The sequence below is a fragment of the Lactuca serriola genome, chromosome 5 (assembly GCF_051521515.1).
Source record: "Lactuca serriola cultivar US96UC23 chromosome 5, Lser_US96UC23_V15, whole genome shotgun sequence".
Taxonomy (NCBI): domain Eukaryota; kingdom Viridiplantae; phylum Streptophyta; class Magnoliopsida; order Asterales; family Asteraceae; genus Lactuca; species Lactuca serriola.
Genome location: NC_136412.1, coordinates 72,491,053 through 72,513,993, shown reverse-complemented (window position 1 = coordinate 72,513,993; position 22,941 = coordinate 72,491,053).

The following is a 22,941-nucleotide window of genomic DNA, read 5'->3' as shown; positions in this document are numbered from 1 at the left end:
ACACTATTCAAACTAATAATTCACAATCTACTCATTTTTGGGTCCTTGATACAGGATGTGGTTTTCATATTTGTTCTAATTTGCAGGGACTAAGAGAAAGTAAAGAGGTGGATCATGGAAGGATGAATCTAATCATGGTAATAAGCGATCTTCTCTTGTTATCAAGATTGGAATTATAGTCTTTTGCTTGGGGGTATAAGGTTACTGCCTATAAAATGGCAGTTTAATGGGTGTCCACTCTCACACACCGCTTCCTTGACCGGTGGAGGGTCATTAGCCGAACGGGTAGGACAAGGACTGTAATTCTCCCTTCATTAAAAGTATTAATGATAAATACTAAGTAACTAAATCTTTTATAAATACCCAATCTTAGTTACTTAGGAAAATGTGAATAAGGTGCTAATCTATGAAATTACACTTTGCACTTTGTTTAAATCGGTTAGTGGAGCATGTGTGGTTAACCGGCACACTAACTCGTATTTAACAAGGTAGGCAAAGGGTAACTTAATGTTTATCATAGTATCGATGGAGCGTGTGTGGTTAACTGGCACATCGATTGAGGGGTAAACACTTAAGGGTACCAAGTAATTTGCATAGTTACTTCACACCTTGTTTTGTGATCCTCGGCATCCCAGTCACAAAACCTAAAGGGCACACTCGAGATTGAAACATGTCATTGAAAAAGTTCAATGAATCTCAAAATAACTAGGAGTTTCAAATCCAATTAAAAACCTAATAAATTATTTCGTTTTCATGGTGGAAATTGGTGAATTGTCATTCACCTACCTTCAAATATTCTATAGCTTGGATTACGGCATCCCTCTTCCAAGTTATAAAATAGTTTGTTGGGTTCTAGCCTTAATATTTCATATTGGGTGTTATATTAAGGACTTTAAATCAACTATCTTGAATATCTCCCAAAAGATGTCTAGTTCAGACATCTATGATCTTCCCAAATATCTTGGAACTTCACTTCCTCCACCTCCTCCAATTATTCTCCCTAACCCACAAGTTCAAGTTCACTCAAGCCCTATTGGCAAGGCAAGGTCTAGGTGTGATCACATCTTGGAGATGAAGTCACATATTGACAAGCCGGGAGAGTTGGGTGTCAAAGTCTTGAGAAAGTTGGTGGTTCAATCACTTTCTAAGTCACATAGTGAGTTCCTTTGGGACTCCTATGAAACAGACTATGACAAGACTCTTAATGATCTTATCTATTTGCTTGGTAATGCTGAATCAGCAATGATTTAGAAGGCTAGTGAAGCAAATTTGATTAGAAGTTTGACTTCCCAAAACTTTATGGACATTGAAAATGGTGACAATAGAAATCCAGAAAAAGCATTCTCTTCCCAATGGAAAGGGATCGGCCATAGTCAACTCTGTTGACCAAATGGTAAAAAGAAAGGCTAAGTCTGAGATTATCTTATGTACCATTCCCATAGAATCCATATGGTTCTATTGCCAAAAAGGAAACGGCATTGGTTGCGAAGCTGCCAACTTTACCTGATAGATCATAAGGCTGGTAAAGTCAATAAGTATGACTCTACTTCAGGTAAAGTCCACTATCAAACTCTATTAAGTTTCTATTCTGGGATTCTTATTACATGATGTGACTGGGTCACATGTTGATGTTTTAAGAATCAAAGGAAAAGTGAAGGAAACTTAAAGAAAGAGTATGCTGACTTTGATCGCGAAGATGGATTTCTTTCGCTTGGATGAAGATTGAATTTTTGAGCTACTTTTTAGAAGTTATGATAGATTACTAAGAAACATGTAATAACATAGTTTTCATTTCAAGTTACATTGTAAGGAAAAAAAATTCCGCATTTTAAAATAAATAAAAGTTTGTTTTACTTTATTTTTATCTCCTTACAATGGCATTCATGAAAACTTGATGTTTGTATGTTTATAGCAATATTGGAAATACGAATTTGATTCATTCATTTGTGGTAGTGTCTAAATTTAACAAATAAGGAAAGATTCTCATCACCCAAGTTTCAATTGGACCAAAACTTGGAATCATGCAAGTTGTATAGTATGATGAATGAGAACTTTCGAGCATTGGAAAATTAAGACTAACTACTTGTTCACATGGATGTGTGAGTCAAGATAAGGACTAAGGGATCAAGTACACTATCTTGTGCACTTGTCAAAGTCCACCACAAAAGATGGATAAGACTATTCGTCATGATTTAATAAGGTTTAGTAAATATGATTATACTTACAAGCTTAAGTATAATTCTGAAACATTGGAAAATTTTCAATGTATGACAGAACGAATAAGAAGAATCAAATTAGGCGGAAGGATAAAAGTTTCTCAAATCTGAAAAGATGGGAGAGTACTTTAGTATCATGTTTTAAGATCATCTTAATGATTTTGAGACCTTATCACAATTCATCCTCTAAGTGCATTCAGATAACTAAAAAGAGGAGCTATGAATTGTTAAAGTGGTCAAATCAAGAAGATGAGTCATACTTCGTTTCAAAACAAGTCTTAGAGTCATACTCCAAGACTGTATGTGACATATCTTAAAGAAAAGTTTAAAACACTTGTCAAATGTAAGAGTAAAAGTTTTCTACTCTTGTACATTTAAAATTGGTAAGCTGTGATGTTTTGGATAAAACAAAGACCAACTAAGGCTAATTGTGTTAAGTGTCTGTCTTGATTAGAATCCACACACTATCTCTTGAATATTTGGAAAGAAAGTCTTATAGGTCAAGGAGACAGTGGGAGTCTAAAAGATCCTGAAAGGGTTTCAAGAAGTAATCAAGAACAAAAACCTGTATTTCATCACTAGAACACAACTAGAGGTTTATAACTTATCGTGTTGACATTTCTGTGCCCATTCCAGTTAATTTGGCTATACATTTGAGTTCTACATGTTCTCAATTGTTTGCATAACTACTTGGAAGCAATGGCAGGCCCTTGAGCTGCCAGGTGGCAAGAAGTTAAGATTGCACAAGTTCAATCCATATGAGTTAGGATTTGTCACTAACCTAGTCATGTGGTTATGGTTTTGACAAATTCACATGGATAGGAACACTTACACCATAAAATCTAAGTGTCATAAGGTTTCTCTTCGATTCATGAAAATGATGGTAAGGAAACTCTTTCACTAAGTAGATTTTGAGTAGATATCAATTGTGGGAATGAAAAAAGGTCTAAACATTATGATTACGGCATCCCTCTTCATAATTGTTTAGACACACCTGTGAGCTATCTAAGAGAGGTGTATGATTTTGATAAAGTCTTATCAAAGCAATCTAGTATCAGAAATCTGAACTCTGGTAAGAAAGTCAATAAAGTATTGATTTCTAGAAGTCCTGTAATTTCTGGATACACGTCAAAGCTAGTGGGAGCATAAGCGTTATGCTAATAATCATCATGTTAGTGGGAGCATGATAATTATGATAAAGGTTGCAAGTTAGCAATGTTAATTATAGAAAACAAAAGGTCTCAATTGGGAAAAAGTTGTTTTGCTATAATTAAAGGAGAGGAAATTATACTTCATCTCAAATCTGAAAGCCTAGATTGAGGTTTTAATCGTATTTAGTCAAGAATATATATGAATTTCATGTTGGAATGGGTCAACATAAGGAAATTCTATATATGGGTTCATTATTTGCGTTCTAAAATTCGATTATGATTACGGCATCCCTTTTTATAATCTGAATTATGAGAACTTGGCAAATAGAAATGGAAATATTATAGCAAAAGACTGGTTTAGTCTTTATGTGAGACATCATGAATCGTGTCCCATATGCTTCGGATATAGGATCGATTACATGTGCTATATTCATCCTTTCTAAATTTTCCAAATGCATGGGGCATTAAGAAGGGAAAAGGTCTAGAATTGGATATGACTAAAATGATTAAGCAATTGTTGAGGACAATCTAAGGTTTACCAAAGATTGGTTGCTCAAGGACAGTTGGAAGTATATTGTTAATATTGGAAGGACCATATTGACATAGTTTAAAAAGAGGCAACTCTTGTTTAGAAGTGGTAGTCAAAATGGAAATATAGAGTTGTCTCCATAGATGGAAGCAATCTGTGTAAGATTAGAAAAAACTTAGTGCAAGAAGCATGTTCAAAGAAATGCATACTTTGAACATAAGGCTTTGTGTCCATGGAGTAGGTCTTCATTGGAATACCCTGTAATGGTTGTTGACAAGCTTTTGTGACTTTGTACACATTCATTGCAAGAGGGTAGTGCATTTAAGTTTAAAGTCTAACATATTTCGATTTTGGAGGTTGAAATTAGAATCATTGAAAGTTTGGTCAATTGGTTTATTTCACAAAAAGTAAGGATCATAGACAAACATAGAGTGCATACTTGGTGTATGGCAAAACTATTTTTAAGAAAACATAGTGTAAATGCTTGGAGCATGGGATAACTAGTGTTTTAATTCAAGTATAAAGTTGATAAAACCGAAACAATGAATAATGAGTAATCAGTATGGTGATAAACAGAAAGTGTTCTATTTATATTCATAGGTTTTGATACCATATTAGATTCATTTATTCCTGTGTTTCACTTTGCATGTTTTGACTTCCATAATAACTAGGTTATTCTTCCGGAATGACTAAGTTATTCAAACCATTCACAGTCGGTCATATGTTGGAAGTAGATATGAATCAAGACTGTCATGGGTTGGCTTGTAGAGGTCCAAGTGGTGGACAAAGTTGTGCTACAACACTCATGAGTGCTCATAAATTCTGAGTATTGGATTCAACCCATGCTCATTTGAATCACTTCATGGATTTTATCACGAGTGATCCTGAGACGATAATATCTTATATTCTTCAAACCTAAAGATATGAGTTGTTACTATGAGTTGATAGTACATTGATTGCACGAAAACGCATTGCTAACTCGATGTTATAAAACGTGCCTTTGTGTATGATTCAACAAGTAGCAGAACAAGCCATATGAGTCGAAGTTTATCCATTCCTTTTACCTTCAGGATAAAAGCGATATCTGTGGGCCCCTCGATGATTTAATGATGACACATGTGAATGCTTGGCCAAGCCAGGACTGATTTGATTTGTTCAATCAGTCAGTCGTCATGAATCGAAAATCAGGAAACAACAAATGGACAGAGAGAATGATTATAATCCATGTCTCAGTCCATATGATATCTAGAATGGAGGAATATATGATCCTTTATCTAATGGACAAGTCATTTACAAGATCAGAGTTCGACAGTGACTTTAAGAGCTACGATTTCCAGTTAGGTTTTGAAGTCATACTCAATAATAGTTTTAGACTTATCCAAGTGGGAGACTGTTGGATTAATGTCTAAGTCCATAACTATATTTGGTATGTACTTGACCCGACCCGACATGGTCCATTTGGGTTGCACTTCACCGACACAATTTATATGGATAATCTTTTGAGAATAGTATATTTATGATTAATATTAATATATTATAAGTTCTAATATATTAATATGGAATCATATTATTTAATTACTATTGATCAAGAATTAATTTAGAATTAATTAAGTGATCAAAATGAACTAATTAAATATGGACTCTTATATATATGGAATGGGCCAAGTTCATTTAGGTTGGGCTAAGCTTTCATGGATAGTCCCTGGAGTGTTTAACCCATGGATCATATGAAATGAAAGGTCATGGGTTTAACCATAGTCTCCATACTATATAAAGATGTCCTTGGTTGGTGAAATTGGCACTAGTGTGGGTACACTAAGAGGGCTAGCCGATTTCACTAGAGAGAACCAAAGTATTCTTATTCTCTAAAGTCTTCCAAGGTGTTTTGGTGATTTGTGATTCCACTTGAGGCTTCCACACTATTGGGGCTAAGCTCTTAAAGCTTGAAGACATCAAGCTACACCAAAAGGTATGTCATCTAACTAGTCTTTGTAGTATAGTTGCTTCATAATATGCTAGTTAGGATTCAAGCCTTGGAAAGTTCTTATTTGCATATATAATAGAGAAAACATAGATCCAAGGTTATAGGGTTGCATGTACACCATAGGAGTGTTAGAATGCTCAAAACTCAACAGTATATTGATGACACACACTTTATGGGGAACGAGATTCCAACCTTAAGAAGTGAACTCTTGGCTTGGGAAGTGTTTTTGTGACAACCCGAAATTTTTCCGTCATTTTTAACCACATCTTCCATTAATAAAACCTGACTTATTAATTGTCCGTTAACCTTTTGGACTAGGTTAATTAAATTGCAACTTTTATGACTTTGTAAGGGTTGAAACAAATTAGAAACACCCTCAATAATCCCTTGAAAAGTTTTAGTTTCAACCAAGTCAAATTACGACCATTTAATCGGGTGCGACCAAAAGCCCCGTTTAACGTCAGTATCGGGTAGATTTCCTCCGAGCCACAAACTCAAACCCCTTTATAAGGGTGAGTGGACTCCATTTGAGACTTTTCACCCTCTCTCTACACTCTCTCTCTACAAGTTGCTTTCGATCCAAAAAACTGCCCATTTCGAGCCCCAAACTAGTAAGTGATCTACCCTAACTTGTTATTTAGCTCATTTAACATGCAAATTCGTGTTTAAGACATCCAATAGGGGCCAAATCATGTGTTTACGTCCCAAGAACACTCTTGGACCGTAAACACCCATAAGTGGGGTTTTGAAACCCCAAAACCCCTCTAAATTACTCCTAGGGCTTAGATATGACTTGTGGACTTACACCTTCGAGCTTAGAACACTAAAACCTTGCATTTTGGAGAGTAAACTTGAGTTTACGGCCCAAGAACACTCTTGGACCATAAACCCCTCTGCAAGGGCCGTGAACACCTTTTAAGGTGTTAGAATTGCCCTCAAACACCTCCTATGGCTTGGGTAAATGTCTAGAATCAACCAACATTGAAGTAGGGCCATTAAACATCAATTTAACCAAGGACTTAGGAGTTTACGGCCGTAACCCCCCTAGGATTGATCCATGGGCCGTAAACTCCCAAAAGGAGGCCAAATGATGCCCTAACTTCCCTATATGGCTTGGAAAAATGCATAGAACTTTATATCCTTCCATTTAAGACCTTAATACACATAAGGAAAGGTCATGTAAGAGTTTACGGCCGTAAACTCCTAGTTTACTGCCAGAAACTCCTCAAATGGTCCTTATGTTGTTCAAATTCCATTCCAATGCCTTCAAACTAAGTCTAGCATCACCCCTCAAGAGTTTAACACCATTAAGCATCCTAGAATACCCCCACCATGAGTTTACGGCCGTAAACTCATGGGGAGTTGGTCATTTGGGCCGAAAAATCCATAAGGAGTTTACTCTTGAAGAGCAAACTCCATATACAAGTCATACACACCCTTAGATGCTACCCGGGGCACTCCTAGCACTTGACCAAAGTGTTTTCCGCACATTAGGATGCGTTTACGTGTTTAATTAGTATTATAATTACTAATTGTATGTAAACATATGTCACCATATGTTAATAGGTCACTAAGTGTGTTCAAGTCTTCACTTGACACCGAGCACACAACCGGCACCTCCATCCAATCCACTTACAATAGGTGAGTTCGTACCCCTGAATTAACCTTTTAAATGTTTTTACATGCTTTTATGGGGGAATACAAGTTAAAACATGCTAGTTATCATATCAATCATATGTGATTAATAACCCGCATGCACAAGAATTTATCACACTTTCAGCTGTTTTACCTAGTATAATACTATAGATGTTTTTTTTTCCAAAACGTATTTACTTGTTTAAATCTTTTCCTCGTTGGGATGTGGTCTGGTGGGTATTGGATATTCGTCCGAAGGTCATTTAAACATTAGTTGTATATCAGGTATACACATATAGACATAAAGGTTTACATCGACTAGTTCATTTCCCTTGGGTAGCAAGGGCATCCTTCCATTCATCATTCATAGATCAGAGATACTAGTAACTATTATAGGAATAGTTAGGAGGTTCTATTTACTCTTTCTAGTACGAGAATTCCAAAGGAGTCAGTTCATTCGTGAGTTTATATCATTACTCCAGCACCTCTAATAGAATTCAGAATACGAGATGCATCTTCAGGACACGGATTTCCCCACTGTCAAGTGGGTAACCAGAGTCTCCTGGAGGGAGAGCAGACATTGTGTGTATAGATCTATACGGGACTGACACTCCCACACCCTGACTGCTAGCTACAGTCCTCGGCCTACCAAGCCAAGGGGTGACAAATGTCACATTTATTCCGACGCTTGCAGGGCGTCAAGTACTCTAGTGTCAATCAGTATGGTTACGAGTATCTCCATGTTTACCTTATAATTCATGGCCTTAAGGTAATGAGAATTTAACACTATATTCTTGAAACAACCCACTTAGGATTTCCCTTTGTTTTAGACCTTGCTAGCTGTATCGTTCATTTGATATTGTCTGGGATCTGTGTTTCATTGTTTTAGACCTTACTAGTCGTATCGTTCATTTGATACCGTCTGGGGTCTGTGTTTCCTTTTGTTAGACTGAGCCATGCGTATCATTCATTTGATACTCTCCTGGAGTCTATGATTTCTTTTGCCTTAGTCAGCAGTATTTCTGCTGAGGCATATGTTATTTTCCCCTAGTATTTTTACTAGTGATATTCTCCTACTTTCTTTAAAGTCAAATACCATATGTTGGTAATGATAGTATTTCAAGGAAAATTTCTCTTTAAAACATAACACTGTCGAGTCTCGGTAGAAGACTACTTTTAATTAGAAAATATAGGATTTTTTGGAAAGGACGCTAATACACCGTAGATTCTAAACTACTACTTTTTATAAAGTTATTTTGAATAAAATGCTTACTTACACAAATGACACTAAATACTTATGAACTCACCAGCATTTATAAAAATGCTGATACTCGCTTTCAAAATAACTTGTATTCTCAGGTCAGCAATAGACAGGTACACCCGGGAGCTTTTGTGAAGCCAGCCTAGAACCGAGCTGCATCTATACTAGTTTCTGTATTACTTTGATATTACTATAACATGTAACTGATGTAAAATTATTACTATTAATGCAATGGTTGTTGTACTTTGATTACTATACTGCATATGTTGTGATACTTGACATGACGTCATCCACCCCAGAACGTTTCCGTCGTTCCGATTTTGGGGTGTGACAGTTTCTCTATGAGGGATCTAGGGGAAGCAGCCTATATTCTTGGGATATGAATTTTAAGGGATATAAAGAAAAGACTAATTGGTCTTAGTCAGAGTACATACTTGGATAAGTTACTAAAACATTTTAGTAAGGAAAATTCCAATAAATGAGAGTTACTTATTCAAAGTAATGCCAATTTGAGTAAGAATCAAAACCCTAGTACAAATGAAGAGACGACATAAATGAGTTGAGTCCCATATGCTTCAGCTGTAGAATCGATCATGTATGTTATGACATGTACTCACCCTGATGTGTCATTTGCCTTGAGCATGGTTAGTCGCTTTCAGGGAAATCTTGGTAGAGCTCGTTGGATAAGAGTAAAGAACATTCTTAAGTATGTGTGAAGGAAAAAGGACTTGGTTCTAGTCCTTGGTGGCAGTGATATGTTGAGAGTAAGTGGGTATAGTGATGCCAACTTTCAAAAATATAGATGCAACCTTCTTTCTCAATCTGGGTGGGTGTTTCTAGTAAATGGAGGAGTAGTTACTTGGAAAAGTTCTTAGCAGGACACGGTGGCTGATTGTACTTATGAATTAGAGTACATAGCAACGAGTGAAGCATCAAAGGGCGCGGCTTGGCTGAAGAAATTCATCGGCGATCTCGATGTAGTCCTAACCATTTAGGAGCCAATAAAACTTTTATGTGATAATGAAGGAGCTATTGCTTTGAACAAAGAACCGGATGATCATGGTGAATCTAGACATATCAATAGAAAGTGCCATTATATTAGACATAGAGTTAAAGAAGGTCGTCTCATAGTAAAGAGAGTGTCATCAAAAGACAATCCTGCAGATCCTTTCACGAAAGCTTTGAGTAGGGTTAAACATATTCAACATGCTAGGAGCATTGGTTTGAGAGATGATGTTAGTTTTAGTAGTTAGATGATTAGTTTGAAACTTGTAACAAAATAAATGTAATTGATTTTGGTGACTAAGTAATAGAGATTATTTATGAGTTTGTTTACTTCCTTTGTCAATTATTTATCCTTGTGTTTGATTTGCATGTTTTACTTCCTGAATGATTTGATTATTTGAAACTCCACAATCGCTTATACATTAGGAAGTAAGTAGTGAATGAAGATTGTCATGAATTGGATTGTAGATTGTCTAAGGAGATTAGACATAGCAATTATGTTGCTACAACATTCATGGGAACTTAGAAAATGGAGATTTGAGTATTGGATAAATACACGCACAGAGAACTACTTCATGGATTTTATCACGAGTAATTCTGAAACGATAATATTTAATATTCTTAAAACGGAGATATATGAGTTGTAATTTACAAGTCGGCTGTACATTGGTATTGCAAAAACACATTAGTAACTTGATGTTATACAACGTAATGTCATGTATGATTTGGTGAGTAAAGGATACAAGCATACGAGTCAAAGTTTATTCGTTCCTTTTTCCATGATGGGAAAAGCGATATCTTTGGTCCCCTCGGTGATTTGGTGTTGACTTATAATGCTAGGCCCAATTAGGACTAAATTGATGTGTTTAATTAGTAATTCTTATGAGGTCATCACAAATCGGGATATCGGGAAACAAAATTTTGGAAAAATGAGATTTATTCTAATCCATGTTTCGTGTCCATACGATATCTTGTAGAATGAAGGAATATTTTATCACTTATCTTAGGACTGATGTTTGATCAGATCAGAGACTGGAGTTGCTTTAGGAAGCACCATTTGCTATTTAATTTAGAAGTTATAATGACAATTGTAGTTATAAACTTATCCAAGTGGGAGACTGTTGGATTAGGTGTCTGAGCCAATAACTAAATTGGTATATATACTTGAACTATTAGCAAATTCCTTTTGGGTTGCCCTCAAACCTGGTAATTGGATAGGATGACTTTTAGAGAGAGACTAAATTATTGATTTAACATATGATTAATAAATAGAAATAAATGATTTATTAATATATTATGAGAATAATATATTAATTAGAAATAGTATTATTTAATTAAGAATTAATAAAAAATTAATTAGAATTAATTTTGGGATTAATTGGTTTAATTAAAAGTGCAAGGACCTAAGCTGTAATTGTTCAATAGTTGAACAAGATGGTTCCATAACCTTCCACAAGGTGGTGGACGGTTTTGGGGAGAGATTATAGGATTTCTAGAATATCCCTTGAAGATAATTAGGAGATTGAATAATCACCTAAGAAAACACTACAAAGTACAATGCTAAAATTATGTTACTCTTTGCAAAGCCCAAAGGTTATTTTTTGGTAGGGGTGCATCTAAATGTAGCCCATACTCGATTAAAGAGTGCCCACAGAGTAAAAAAATGCAAAAAAAATATACACATACTAACAAATGCAAAAATAATATATATTTTCAATTTTCTTCCTTCACACTAGCAAAGATGAATTTCTCTGCTATCATTCCTTCATCCAAAATAAACAAAATTTTGATCCTGATGTCTAAGATCATAAAGAGTTGCATCGAAATAAGCTAGTATACCAAACGTTGATCCAATCACGATTCAAATATCATACTACAACAATCTAAAATTCCAATTTGAACAAACAAAAAGATCAAGTTATGTAGCATAAAAAAAACTAACTTGGGCCTTGAAGAGTAAAAGAACATTAGGTGAATCGTCATGGAATTGAAAAAGAAAACTCATCAATAAAAGATTAACAATTCTAAAATTATTACAGTACAAATCGGTCAAAATACGATATTAATCATAGAAAATTGTCTTTAAGAGTTGGTAGGTGAAAACTATTGTAGTATTATCATCATAAAGGACCAAACTCACCTAAATAAATAACCTTCTTGAAATATGGATTTCTGGAAAACATGGATCATTTGGTAAATAAATTGTGCAGCTATGCAAAAGAGAGAGGACTGGCTTCTTCATGATGCTTCTTTGTCTCCACTTACACTTCATGACATGAATAAGCAAGAGCAAGTCAGCAATGGCAATAAGCTTCCATAGTATGCATTTTTGGTTTAAAAAATATTATCAAAATAAGTACTCTTAAAATCTGGAATCGTACATAGGTGATGAGACAGAGTGTTGTTTTGAAAGTTTTTAATAATCACACATGATAGGTTCTTAGATTTAACCATAAATTTGACAACCTAACTTTCAATTTATGGACAAATGTGTAAATAAAGAAAATTGACCATCTACACACATAAAATTTACAAAGAAACAATAGGAATTATTTTACCAAATTATTCTTGAAATAACTAAACCTATTGAATTATTGAAAAGTAATCTTAAAATCATTATTAGAAGGTCATCATCGTGGATAAGAGGTTAGTGAGAACATATTTACCAGCACATGAGTAAAGAAGGGAATTGTGAACCAGAGAATGAGGTTTAATGATTATTATGTTCATTAACATCAAAATCATATAGAAACCCATGAATACTACTTGTAACAAAAAGAAACATTGTAGGCCATTTACAATAATACCTATAAGTTGCAAACAGGATTTTCTACTCAGACATTTGAAAGAACAAAATAAAATTTGAAAATGTAAACCAAAGAGCCACTAATAAATTTAAAGCATAACATGATTGTTACCTGAAGCCGATTAATCTTCTCTAAGGTTTTGAGTATCCTGAAGCTTTTCTTTCCATACAAATTGAAGCTAGTTCAAATAACACAAATCTATTTAGGGCTAAAATCGAAAAACAAAAAAAATCGAAATTGGTTCAAGATTTTAAACTAAATGTGTGTGTGTGTGTGAGAGAGAGAGAGAGAGACATTGCCATCTAGCCAATACATCAACCAATAAAAATCGATTTTGTTTCCCTCCTTTTAGCATCGCTTGTTTTTTGTTCTTGAGCAGGTTGTGATGATTGTTCGGTGGTGGCCTTAACGGATGGTTGTCATGGTGAAATAGCAGTTATGAAAGTGTAGCAATCATGTTGATCATGGCAGAGCAGGGGAGAGGTTGTTGGCGGTGACTTAGGGTTATTTTAGATATATGGGGAGCGAATTCCATCGATAAACACAGAAATATTCAAATCTTGAAATGGGATGAGGGGTTTCTGATGTGATAACCCCACCTTCAATGAATAGGGAACTGCAAGTCTATAATCCATTATAAGGAGATTTGATTTATATATGAAGCCCATCGAATTTTAAAATTGGAATGTATCAAGATTCCTGAAATCTTGCTAATAAATAGAATTCAAACTATTTTGCCTGATTTGTTGGGTATAAACAATCGGTAATCGGTAATTGAGGAATGTATGCAAATTTTGTGGGATATGATTGATCTTAAGGTAAAATCAAAATGAGCGGGAATGTAAAACAAATGGTGAACTAAAACATGACACGTGGCATGAAGGAGGTGTAGAAAGGAGTGGCATGAAGGAGGTGTAGAAAGGAGACATGTGGCTCCTTAGATAGTCTTTTATTAGGAAGAGAGATATACCAAGAATGAAGTAATTGCATTATTTTTTATTTTTGTGATTATTGTTTATGCTTTTTAAAAAAATATATTTTTACATTTTTTAAAAACTTGAATTATTACTAAACGGATATCCATTGGAAATTCCAAAGCGGAATTTTTTACCCGGACTCGTCGGACATTTGGTGGGTCGGAGGTAGGGATGAGTGTGGGGATCGGAGGTCAGGTACGGGAATGCGAATTACAGTCACCGCTAATATCTACCTTTGTTTGCATCCATAGATCCAGATCCAGCACTCAAGATCTGATGACTGATTCCGATGTCAGATCAAAAGTATTTTAAAATGTTTTGTTTACGACCAATTTTGAAAGCAAAAAGATACAACTTTTTCATAAAACAGTTTGAAATGATTTTTTCTTAAAAATATGAAAAGTTGAGGTTTTACGTAATATTCTTAGTAGGTTGTGAAAATGTTAAAGAAACAAAAGTGAGATGCTATTTTAAGTTTTCAATTAAAGAAATAGATAATTATGAGCACATTTTCTTTAGAACCTTGATAGTTTTGGCAAGGTCAATGATAAAAAAAAAATATGACCATTTTCACATCAAATCATAATTGTGCAAAATATGTATTTGTAGGGAATTTTAAGCAATGTACTTAGGCAATTTGACACCATGTAAAAGTAGTTTACATTGAGCACATTTTGGTCGAAATACCTTAATTTTTAATTTGTTTTATAATAATTGTATTTCTATGATTGAGTTTGGTTGGTTTTTTTAGTCTATTCAATTTTAAATTTAATTATACAACATCTTCTTTTCATTATTTTAGACATAAATAATGTTACCCTTATCCTCAAAACATTTTGCATATCAATTTGAAAAAAACATTACAAAGTTATAAACAAATCATTTAACTCTATAAATTAATAAATGTTTGAAAATTGTTGATTAATGATTATGATTTTGAAGTATCAATATTCTTTTAACTTAATAACAGTGGTATCCACCAATTATATCCTAGTTATCAAACATAAATTCAAACATCATTGTTATCAAACACATCATCACCAAACATCATCATGAGTTAATTGATAGCTTATTTTATTTCCTTATTTTTATTAGTTTATTTTAGTATTTTAGCTCTTTTTATCATTATTGCATTGTATTTTAGTTATTTTCTTTACTATGGATCATTTCGTGGACTTTTTATGTTGCATGAGGTATTTTGTAGGGTTTTGGAGCTTGTTGCGGTTATGGATTAGCTTGGAAATGAGCTTTGTGGGCTTCCGAGGCATTATTGGGCTTTGTGGATCCATTAAAGGAAATTTGGGCTTAAAAGGCTAAGACTTGGATGAAGTGGGCTTGTGAAGATGGATCATGGATTATTATTTTGGGCTTGGAGCATCCATATTTGAAGCTATAAGATGATTGGTTAGTTTGAATCATGTGGGATATGGAGGGGATCAAATGAATCTTTGGTAGTGGGATGGTTAATGGAGGAAAAATGAGCCAATTGCATTCCAACAACACTTGCGCAGGTGGAATCTCTGTCGTGCGGGTACCCGCGCAACTGCCCAGTTTTGGGCATTTTGGTCGTTTGGTTTTCCATTACCTTGGGGGATTGGATCTATCAGTTATCACCTGGATTTTACACCATTGGAGACCAGGAGAGGGCGATTTTGGAGCTTGAGACTCATTTCTTTTCATCTTTCCAAGTTATTGTTAGTTTCTTTATGCAATTAGACTTTTGTGATTGTTATTCTATTGCCATGAGTGGCTAAATCCTCTATTTTGGTACACCTTGGCTAAAACCTTTAAATGTTTGTGGGTTTTTTAAGGATTTATGCTTATTTATCATTTATCTTATGTCTATGATTCTAGTTCATATTTCCTATGCTTGTTTAATGTTTTGATCATGAGCTTGGTACTTTAATAAGCAATTGGTGGTTTATTTCTTTGGTTTAGCATTGAATCATTGAATTTACTTAGAACAAGGGCTTTATGATGGTAGAAATCATCTCCAGCTTATGAATCATAACTCCTTTATGGATGTGTAAGCATTGACAACCACTATGAATTGGGGATTCCTTCATTCTTAAGGTTAATCAACTTCTTGGGTTCAATTGCTTCAATTGGATCTTTGATTTTGATTAAGAAGGTGTGTTGTGGGCTTCCCCAACCTCCATACAACTTATGAGGAATATTGGCATATCATGCTTCATGATTGCTATAACCAATTTAGGATGAATGATAAGCTTCATATTAAATCCTAATGATAAACTCACAAATGTTCATTGTGTTGAATTGCCTTGGTTTACCAATTCTCTCCAATGTTTGAGCATCTCATCACCTTTCTTAATTTCAAGTTTTCTAGTTATTCAAGTCTTTTAGTTTTCAAGCAATCATAACACCCCCCCCCCCATTTAGTTTAATTGTAGTTAGTTAATTTATTTACACTAGTTCTTTTAGATTGCATTGGTGATTGAATACAACCATTTCCCCGAGGATCGATACCCCTTTTTACCGTTATATTACGTTTTATTTGCAAACAAAGGGTGTACTTTGCTTGGTGAACTTGACAATCCATCAAGTTTTGGCTCCGTTGCCAGGAAAATTGGTTATTGTTATTTGATTGTTTATGCCTAGGTCTACAAGAACTGGTGAACTACTCTACAATTCGAAAATTGAAAAAGAAGCAAAAAGGTTGAAAAAGTTAGCTAAACAAGCAAAGCAACAACAACTTGTTCAAGCTTCTTCCTCTTCCCCACTAATCAACATAGAAGACCAAGTTCATACTTCAAGTGATACCGACACCGAGCCGATTTCTCCAATTATTGGTCATTCCTTTGAAGACATTCCGTTTGAAAACTGCATAGCCATGAATCACACTCCACCTCACAATCCCAACCCAAACCTAAACAATCAAGATGCCAATACCCCACCCCAAAAACCAAGACAACAACAAAACCAAGAACCTATCATAGATATGCCACCTTGGAATCAAGCCCCTCCTCAAAACCAATCCAATTATCAACCACCACAACCATAAAATCAAAACTTCCATCAAAACAACCAACCTAAAAATAATGTTTTTCAAGTTCAACCACCACAAGCACATCAACCAAATCAACATCATTATCCACAACCTCTAATGTACCAACAACCAATGTACCCACAACAATAACCTCCTTGCAACCAATACCCTAACTACCAACCTTATCTACCACCAATCTACAATCCCCAACCATACCCATACCCACCTTACCAACAACCTCCCAATTACATGCAACAATATCCCAATAACCCCAATCCACCCAATCCCCCTCAAGAGTTGACACTTATACAAATGATGGAGACGAATGTTACTCACACACCCCTTGGTATTGTTTATCCCGCAAACCGCCGAGGGATTGAATTGAAGTGAAGTTTCATACATCAACTCACCAAGTTCCATGGTTTGGATAGAGAAGATCCTCAAAGGCATTTGAAGTCCTTTCATATGATATGTGTTAGCATGTTGCCCAAACATGTTACATTGGATGATTTCAAGCTAACCGCCTTCCCGCTCACCTTGGAAGATAAAGCTAGAGAGTGGTTATTCAACTTAACACCAGGATCTATTCACACATGGGAAGAGTTACTCAAAGCCTTCAATAGCAAGTTCTATCCCACCTCCCGGGTATCAAGTCAAAGAAGTGACATTTTGGGGATTCGTCAAGGGGAGAATGAGACTTTTCATGATTTTTGGGAGCGATTCCACAATTTGTGTACAAGTTGCCCTCAACACAATATACCCGAACAACTACTTCTTCAACAATTTTATGAGGGCATGAATGAAAAAGATCGAAGGATGAAGGTGTTGGGTTTTGAGCATTCTAACACTCCTAAGTGTACATGCAACCCTAAATACCTTGGATCTATGTTTTCTCTATTATACATGCAAATAAGAACTTCCAAGGTATTATCCTAATCTAGCATACAAATCAATGAATGTAACAAGATAGAATACATACCTTTTGATGTAGCTTGATGTCTTCAAGCTTTAAGAGCTTAGCCCCAATAGTGTGGAAGCCTCAAGTGGAATCACAATCACCAAAACACTTAGAATAGCTTGAGAGAATTCCACAACTCATGAAATCGGCTAGACCTTTTACACCACACACTAGTGGCCGATTTAGTGAAGAATAAGATGCTTATATAGTTAGGGTTACACCATGTAAACCCTAATTGACATGGCCTTTCATTTCCATGATCCATGGGTACAAATACACCATGGAGCATCCATGGACCATCCTATGGGTTTTAGCCCAACTTGATTATCCATGGAGCATTAGCCCACTATACAAGTATGGATGATTTACACAATCAACCCATATATTTAATTAGTCTTCTTTTGATCACTTAATTAATCCTAGATTAATTCTTGATCAATACTAATTAAATAATCTTATTATTCTTATTATTAATATACTAGAACTTATAATATATTAATAACCATAAGTGTCTTATTTCTCTCATTATAGTCTATCCAAGTGCATGATGTTATGCAACCCAAATGGACCATGCCGGGTCGGGTCAAGTCTTACCAATTATAGTTATGGACTTAGACATTAATCCAACAGAAGGATGCTTCAAGTGGTGCTGACATCTTCAACAAGACACCTCAAGAGATAAGATCACTTTTTGGTACCATTTCTCAAAATCAAAGAAACTTCGGGACTAGAAGTGAAATGAAGAGAAATTCCCCATAAGTGGTTAAAGTTAGCAACATCCAACACTTGGAATCAAAACTCTTGGATTTGACTAATGTGTTAGGTCAAATGGTGGTGGGAAGTGGTCAACGATTGATGGTGTTTGGTATTTGTGCAATGACGAGGCATTATACAGATAAGTGTCCCTCACTTGGTAGTGAACTGGAGGATGTTAATGCAATGGGAGGATATCAAGTTCAATCAAGACCCATGGGATTTCAAAACAACTACAACCCAAATTGGAGGAATAACCCAACCAACCCATACCCACCAAAGCAAAACCCACCAGATGTTATGATGAGACCCCAATTTTCTCAATACCCATCACAAAAACCTCCATATCCCCAAACATCTCATCACGCTCAAAATTACCAACAACCTCCACAACAAGGCCAATAAAGTGGTAACCATCAAATGAGCCTTCAAGAACTCTTCACTTCTCTTGCTCAAAGCCAAACCCAATTTCAACAAGAGACCAAGAAAACTTTCTCCAACATTCAAGCACAAATTGGAGACTTGGCCACTGCTCTCAACAAGATGGAAAAAAAAGGGGCAAACTTCCATCTCAAACTGAGAAGAACCCCAATGTGAGTGCAATAACCTTGCGAAGTGGGAAAACACGTGGAGAAAGCAACCCTAAAAGAGTTTCAAGAGAAGACAAATATGAAGTTATTATTTTTCAACCTTCGAAAGTTGTAGCTACTCCAAAGGACCCGATTGTGCCAAACATTGACCAACCCGACTCTTCCAACAAACCCATCAAACCATTGGTCATACCACCACCCGATTAGCCTTTTCCAAGAAGATAGAGGAAGAAAATGAATTATTTGAAACTTTCCGCAAGGTCCAAATAACATTCCATTATTGAATGCTATTAAGGAAATTCCAAGTTATGCAAAATTTCTCAGTGATTTGTGCACCAAGAAGAGGAAATTCAAGGAAAATGAAAAGATTCAAGTCAATGCAAACATGTGCGCGGTTATCCAAAAGAAGTTACCTCCCAAATGCAAGGATCCGGGAATATTTTCTATCCCATGTACCATTGGTGATTTGCATGTCGAAAGTGCTATGTTAGATCTTGGATCCTCGATCAATGTGATGGCATATTCGGTTTTTCAATCTCTCAATGTTGGACCTTTGGAAGAAACGGGAGTAATCATTCAATTAGCGTACAAGTCAAGTGTGTATCCAAGAGGAGTCTTGGCGGATGTGTTAGTACAAGTTAATCAACTAGTATTTCCCGTAGATTTTTATGTCATTGATCTTGAAGAGAAGACTCCTTCCAAATTATCTATGATCCTCCTTGGAAGACCTTTCATGAATACCGCTCATACGATCATTGATGTCCATAAATGAATAAATTACTATGGAGTTCTTCTTTATCATTCACACTTAAAGATATTCCCAGGAAAATTGCGATCTCGATGGCACGGACCTTTCATTGTTATAAAAATGTTTGATCATGGTGTGGTTGAAATCAAGAGTTTGGAAATGAATCAAATCTTCAAAGTGAATGTGCACCATTTGAAACCATTTTATGAAGGTTTTGACACAGGAGAATTCGACAACGTAACATTGGAAACTACGATTTACGAAGGTTGACGGAAGCGGGGCTATGTCTTGGTAAAGACGTTAAATAAATGCATTGTAAATAAATAATCTCCTCTTGAATTTTTGATGTTTCTAGGCTTGAAGTTGGTCTAAAATAAGCATCTTGAAGTTTAGCAATGATCTTGGTAAAGTATGGAAGAAAACCGGAGTGTGTGGAGTGAAAAATTGCAAAAAAAATGTCAAAATTTGCAACTTGCGCGGGTGCCCGCTCAAACGTTGCGCGACCCAGCCCTACCCGCGCAAAATTTGAGCTCAAATTACCCCTACATGGGATTGTAAGAGCTTTTCCTTTAGAATTATTTAGAGCATCATCACCACCGGTTTTCTTACCTAATTTTAACTTCAAGATTCTCTCTAACTTTCTTTTCCTTATCTTTATCAAAATTTCAGAAATAGGTCTTACTCTAATATACTCATGAACTTGGACATTAGCAATATCCTCTTCACCCTTAGTTGGAGTGACTTGCATATCACCAAATCCTCTTCTATTTCTACACCACTAGATTGAACATCATTGGGAGTAACTTGCACATCAGTTGGTGTAGTTTTCATCTCGACTGGAGAGTGGATAGAATGATGGGAGATTGGATTCTAAATTGGTGTGACATTCTGGATTGTATATTTACCAGAGTTATGGATTTCCTTGACTTTGCAGCAAGAATTTGTCTGTAACGTCCCAAAAACCATGACCAAAAATTTATTTTTAAAACATTACTAAACCATAGTATTGAATAATTTCAAACATACTAAAAGGGTTATATAACAAATTAGAGTATCTTTTCAAAACACTTGTTCATTTTATCAGAGTAAACATCCCAGGCTAAACTTTTTTGGTGTGTGCCATGCGATCATCCCGAGCTCTTCCCTCTGCTACCGGAAGTACCTAAAACCAAAACTAAAAACCTGTAAGCACGAAGCTTAGTGAGTTCCCCAACCTACCACATACCACACATATCAATTGATCCATACATAACCCTAAACACATAACCACATATTGGGCCCCCGCACGCCGCATCGGGCCTCGCCCGGCATCGGACCCCGTCCGACATCAGGCCCTGCCTGGCATCGAGCCCCGCTCGGTATAGACATTTGTTTCTCTTAGGCCCCGCCTGTCTCTGGGCCTCGCCCACTAAACACATACAAACATCACACATAACAAATAGCTAAACATACTCTACCATACTCCTGCTCTAAGGCCTCGCCTAACTTGGGCCTCGCCCCTGTCCTGCTACTGATGAGTCATGGAACCCCATCCATGCTCCTGCTGATAGTGAGATACGTGCCCCCACCCACACTCACCTCCTTCTTAACTCGGGCCTCGCCCCTGCTCTGCTACTAATGAGATACTGAACCCCATCCATACTCAGCTATGATGAGATACGGGACCTCTCCCACACTCACCTCCCTACCAGGTACATACGAGTATCACAAAGACAACAAGTATAATCTAACATTCAACATATAAACCTTCCTCGGGCTTACCCCGACATCGGACCTTGGCCCGGAACCTATCAACTCTGACACATACAAGCATCACAACCACCTTTAACATACTACATTCCTCAGGCCTCGCCCGACATATGTCTTCCTTCTATACATAAACATAAACATAAACATAATGGGCCGACATTGTAGCCGTAGACCCATGCACACAGTGAGGAGACTCACCTTGCACTGCTGAAGACTAGCTGAACACTTTTGACTGCTATCCAGCAACTCCTTAACTGCAGATCCTTCGGCTCCCCGAAATACTAAAACCCAAAATAACCTTAGACCACAATACCCTCAAAAGTCAAACCAGGTCAAACTTGGTCAAAGTCCACAGTCAAAGTCAACCTCCATTTGACTTGACTCGCCGAGTTGGTTTACCAACTCGTCGAGTCCATACTTCTCCAACCCAATACAACCCCCGACTCTACTCGTCGAGTCTAGCAAGAACTCGACGGGTTCTACTTCAGTAATACAATCGGTACCATCTTCAACCAACTCGCCGAATTCATCCTTGAACTCGTTGAGTTCATCTCCCTCACATGAATGTGTCCAGTCAATGACTCGCCGAGTTGTATGAACAACTCGTTGAGTCCATCTTCATAAACTAACGAGATTGCCTTGGACTCGCCGAGTTCCTCCTTGAACTCGTCGAGTACGAAGATCTTCATGACTACTATGGACCCAGGCTGGCTGAGTTCCTAACCAACTCAACTCATACCCTTTACAGAAGGGTTTTGGGACAAGAAACTGGCCTTACTCGCCGAGTCCCACAAGTGACTCGACGAGTCCCTCAATGTCCAAACCTATCTGACGATTTCAGCTAAGCACAAGGCATCCAAGACCCAGATCTAACCTCCTAGGGTCGGAATAACATGCAAAGTTGCTACCTTTGCATCCATGCATGACCCTTTTTGCTCAAAAGGCCATAACAACCTCTTAAACTTTGCATGGGGAGTTCTAATGGCATAAAACTTCCACCTTTATGTCTTAACTACTCCAAATACTCCCAGATTTGAAAGGATCTAGCTTGGGGACGTCCAAATCTCACAAGAAATCATTCTTGGTCCAAAAACTTCATAAAAAGGGGCTATAAAGAGATCAACCAAACTAGAAGTCAAGATGAAGACTTGATTACCAATAAGTACATCAAATGGGGTGAGTCTTCTGGATCTACTTCTTCCTTCTTGAACCCCCAACCTTCTTCTTGTTCTTCCAAGCTTCAAGAATGCTCAAAGTCTCACAAAATGGCTCACAAACTCAAGGGAAGCTCTAGGGTTTCGTGGGTAAGGGTTTGGGAAATGGAGGCTACAAATGAGGCTGATAGAATGAGAATGAGATGCTTAAATAGGGTACTAAGTCCCGAAATTAGGGTTTCCCAACCCATACCAGACTCGTCGAGTCGGTCCCCCCGACTTGCCGAGTCGGCCACTTAATCCGCGACACGGGACTCGCTCCTACTTGTCGAGTTCCTCCCTGGACTCGACGAGTAGACTTCTTGACTTAGGGTTTTTCTTTTCCTTTCTTGGTCTTTTGAATTCAGGGTGTTACAT